At 30.5% G+C, this 4,872-nt stretch overlaps 1 long non-coding RNA gene across 1 annotated transcript; it reads right to left on the bottom strand.

Moving 5' to 3' along the window:
* Positions 1-2,367: 2,367 nt before the first annotated feature.
* LOC113787777 (uncharacterized) lies at positions 2,368-4,872 on the bottom strand. Its single transcript, XR_003474278.2, has 2 exons — positions 4,746-4,872; positions 2,368-3,133 (listed from the first exon to the last, which is right to left on the bottom strand). It is a non-coding gene; the product is annotated as an uncharacterized lncRNA (long non-coding RNA).

Genomic DNA, 4,872 nt, shown 5'->3' with positions numbered 1-4,872 from the left:
CATGCAGATTCTAGAAACCCTAGGGGAAATCTCTATATAAACCGAATACCCTAGGTCATGAAGTTACACACAAGTTCTGACCTAAATTTCTCTCATACTCACTACAAGAATTTTCATTTTTACGACACTTGGCCTGTGACGGTTTTGTTTATTGTTTTAGTTAACTTCAATGTATGAATTGGTGTTATTTCTTTTGAAAAAAAATTATATAAATTGGATTTTAGTACAATAGTTATATACTTGTGTATTTAAATTATGTGGATGATATTTATGAATATTTTTTATTTTAATTAATAAAAAATAGGAAAAAATTGTAACATATTTTTTTATTTTAAATTATTACGCTTGCGACGGTTCAAACTGTCTCAAAATAAATATAGCGACGATCGATAATTGTCGCAATTTTTTAGAAATAAATAAATTTGAGTGTTTTTGGCGGAAGTTCTAACTGTTGCATAATGTATATTGAGGCGGTTAAGAACTGTTGCAAACGTTACCGACGGTTGGAGCAACGATTTTTAAAAGGTCGCAAAATAGGCCCGCGACGCACGAATATACGACAGTTGTAGAACCGTCGCAATTATCCATTTGAGGCGGTTATAATTGTCGCAGGTGTCTCTAGCAACCGCTGCAAATCAATTTTTTTCTTGTAGTGACTCTAGAAATTCTTACTTCATACTCTAGCAAATTCTTATTTAGTCGTCAGAGTGAGTGCAGGTACACCCTCTCTTTATACGAGAAGCTGACAAAGGAATCCTATTTTACCACCTCTCCAAGATACCGCTAGCCAGATCAAGCTCTGATATTTAGTTACTCTGGTACTGAATAGTTATATTTCTTCATCTTATAATCTTCATCCAATATCATCTTTTTCTCTTTGTAGTTAATGTCCATTCACAAAATCAAACTAAAAACAAATTGAAACCCATATATAAAACCAAGAAGTAAACCATATCTCACTCTTGTGAAACCCCAAATTTGAAACAAATCAAAATTAAACCAAAAATTGAAACCCATAAAATTGTAACATAGATCTTGAACTCAAACAAAGAGAAAAAAATTCCCTTATCCTGTTTCTCTTTTGATTTTCATTAAAAGGAGAAATGAGTTTTTGTTTTGTTAATATATTGTAATGATTATGTTTTTATTTGGTTAGTTATCTGAAAAAAAAAAAAAAAAAAAAAAAAAAAAAAATTGGTGGAAGAGAATCATCAAGAATAATGTCTAAAACTTAAAAGACCTACACAAGATTTGGACATAATTTAAAGAGTCACTGGTGTAATTTTGTCTTAAAAATTTGATGTATTTGGTCAAAAATTTAAACCATATACATCAATTTTAAAAAAAATGACAAGTCACTATAGAAGATCAACCTTGAGGTGAAACATTGTGGTGTACCAATGTTAGTTAGTGTTAATTGAGCCATCATCAAACCAGAGAATGACATCTAAGTGAATTTCAAAAAAAATAAAAGCTAGTTTACTTAGTGAAAATACTTTTTATTTTTATAAATAATTAAAATGTAAAAATCGTTATTTTTTTAATTTCAAAATATGCATCATTTCTAACTAATATTTCATCTTTACTATGTAATGTCCTGAATTATTTCAAAACTATCGAATATTTCCACAAACTGAGAATTTTCAATATATTTTATCCCCACTCATATTTTTTAACAAAATTTCACTTATGCACGAGTTCTTTAAGGCAAACACATTCAAGACTAAAAGAAATAAGATCCATCTTTTTTGGTAGCACATAATATAAGAGTTTCGAGTATTCAATAATTCTCCAAAGTGTTACAAAAGGCAAGGTAGCCATTTTAGGCGTTAAATGTGCACTCTCATCACACAATTATCTACAAGAGTATACTTAACACATGTTTTCCAACTTGATATTTGATTTAAGGATAAGAGAAACGCCACTACCTTATTTATGTTGTGAAACATCCTTAACCATCGGCTAGTAGTAGTCATACGTAGTTGGAATGAATTATATTTTGTGAACCCCCACTAATGTCGGGCACTTAAGATCATTTTGGCATATAACCTGAAAACATCGTACAATACATCCTAGCCAAAGAGAAGGATAATAATATAGTTGCAAAATACAATGAACCAACGTGGAGGAACACATCAATCATTCGATGTTTCTACATGTCACCTTAACATGGTCTTTGGTTGGAAGATAATGAATTTTTTTTTTTTTACTTTTTGAAAAATAGGGAAAGGGAGACAAATGCTCACAACTGAATTTTGCTTCTTAGAGTGTATTGCAAGAATTTGAAGGAGAGACCAATTTTAAAATGTATTGACTGAAATACTATTAAATTAAATGTCACACAAAAAATTATTAGAATATATAAAATAAACTAAAACTTTTTCTTCATTAAAATTTCTTCCCTCCTCTACCTTCAACCAAATAAAATATTTCATGAAATCAATCAATTATTTCCTCTTTCTTTTCCTTCGTTTCAACAAAAAAGACAATAAATGTGAATCGTAACTCCCATCTAACTCAAATATTTCTTCACTGATTATAACCAAATTTTGGCATAGTCAGAGAATATGCCGATGCACCATATGAGAAGTTGACACTCCAAACCCTTCAAGCTCCTATACAATCCTTAGGAAGCAATCAATTTGTGATTGAAAAAATTATTCTAAAAAATGTAGAAGTCATAAATAGTTATGAAACTGTGAGCAATGCAGCTTGCATCTTCTAAGAATTCAATAACAATACCATTAGCTATCATCTTAACCAAAATGAACTAATATAAAAATTCAATGACACTATTTGGTAGAGAGAATGTTTCTACCTTTGCTTCCCTGTAGGTACCACTGTGGCATATTTGTGGTTTGTTTGCTTAGAAAATCTTATGTTTGAAGATTTTATGATGTTGTGTTTTATGGTTTTTTAGCTTTGTATTTGGTGCTCATGTTTAAGTTATTTCATGTTTGCACACATGGTGTTTGTTAAAATGCCTCAATATTGCTGGACTTTTTTTAATGGTGCTTTATGTGAAGGATTGATAGTGACTTTCATCCATATTTACTTCATCGCCTCCAAACAAATGGATTCCAAAGACATGTGAGTTTGGTTAAATTTGAGACCACATATAGTTGATGTGTACCTACAAAAGTCAAAAAAATGACCTTTAATTGGATAAGATTAAAGATCATAGATTCTCTCTTTTCTTTTGTCAAGGACCCTATGCAGAACAAGTTGATTTGGGTGTTAGGTTTTAGATATTGGTTTGGTAATCCTCTCTTAATTTATGCTCTTACAAAATGTATTGGTGTCAAAGTCTTCATTTATGCTACCACGGACACAACATTCTTCATTTAAGGGTGTCTCTCTCCCCCTAGTAGTGTCTTTACAGTTTTCTTATTCTCTTGGACATAGGCCTTGTTTACAGAAGAAGAAAAAAAGTCTTAGATTTGTTGGCTATTGGTGTGCTAATTTTAAAGTGAGGATAAGAAATGTCTCAACACATTGTGTTCAATCAAATTGTAATCTTACATGTTTTATCTAATGAAATTTTTTGGTTTACTTAGAAAGAAAAAAAAACAAAAAATGAACTAACAAGTAGAATATGTTTATCACTACTGTCAATTTATTTCCTGCTGGTACACATCTCTTTTCTCACAACTATTTACAGAACACTAGAATGGATGAGTTCGTGAAAATTAATGGAAACTATAGCAATATGAAGAATATCAGATGATTAATGGCACCTAATATAAATAAGATCTTTGAAATACTAAAGCACCAACAAAATTTGATGACAAAAGCATGATTTCAAGAGAAAAGAAAAATACAAATAGCATCGTATGACTATAAATAATTATTTTCCACAATCCAAATAACATACTGAAGTACTTTAATTCATTAATTCCCACTAACTTGTTCTTACACATAAAATCATTTAAGGAAAAAATTATCACTGCTATGGTAAGTTTCTCACAAGCCACAACAAATTATTTAAGGGGAAAAAATTCTGCTGCCAAAATAAACCAATGCCAGACAAACAATTGTAAAGAGAAAACAAGTGTTCAAAAAAAAATTGGACAATGAATACTTACAGTTAGAATAAATTGTCCAATAAAATTATCAAAGATGAAAGCAAGTTTTCAAGAAAAATCAAAATTTGTAGCGTTTAGCTTAAGCATATTTCTCATGTTAGGAAAAACACACTAACATAGATATATATGAAACATTGCAAGGATCAGAATAAAGATTGTAATCAACGCAGGAAGAAGAATGATAGTAGTAGAAAAGTAATTGAAGTAATAAAATATAGGGAGAAGTCTAGATTATCATTCCATACTAGAATGCAACCCACGCCTTTTATTACAACCCTTTTTGATGTAGAAGAAGTTGCGAGTGTCACAATGCAATAACTAAGCAAAGAACAGGGGCCTTCTTCAATTCTTTTATTTGACCTAAAATACTTCAAAATCACTTTCACTACTATCATGATAACATTCTTCCAACTCAAACCTTTTACTATATTCCCATCATTTCCTTGCAATTTTATATCACAAAATATGCATAGAAATAATATAAACCCAAATTAAAAAAGAAATGGAAAATTTGTTGTCTATCTGAGTGAAAAGATCGAACATTGTTAAAAATTGATTGGAAAATGCTAGCGTTGATATTTACCCTAGAAAATAAAAGTGGAAATTGATTTTGAATACCACCATGTTGTGAATTGATTTAAGAGAGTGATGAGGGCTTACAGAATAGTTATGAAGAAGGAGATGATATATACATAGCGGCGCGGATTAAGGATTTTGAGAGGGGCCCGGAAATTAGGGTTATGTTTGGATTGGTGTAGTAGTTTTTGTTCTTTCAATAAGCTCGTTG

The sequence above is a fragment of the Cicer arietinum genome, chromosome 7, assembly GCF_000331145.2.
Source record: "Cicer arietinum cultivar CDC Frontier isolate Library 1 chromosome 7, Cicar.CDCFrontier_v2.0, whole genome shotgun sequence".
Taxonomy (NCBI): domain Eukaryota; kingdom Viridiplantae; phylum Streptophyta; class Magnoliopsida; order Fabales; family Fabaceae; genus Cicer; species Cicer arietinum.
The sequence above is the reverse complement of the archived record's forward strand: the minus strand, read 5'-3'. Positions and strand labels throughout refer to the sequence as shown.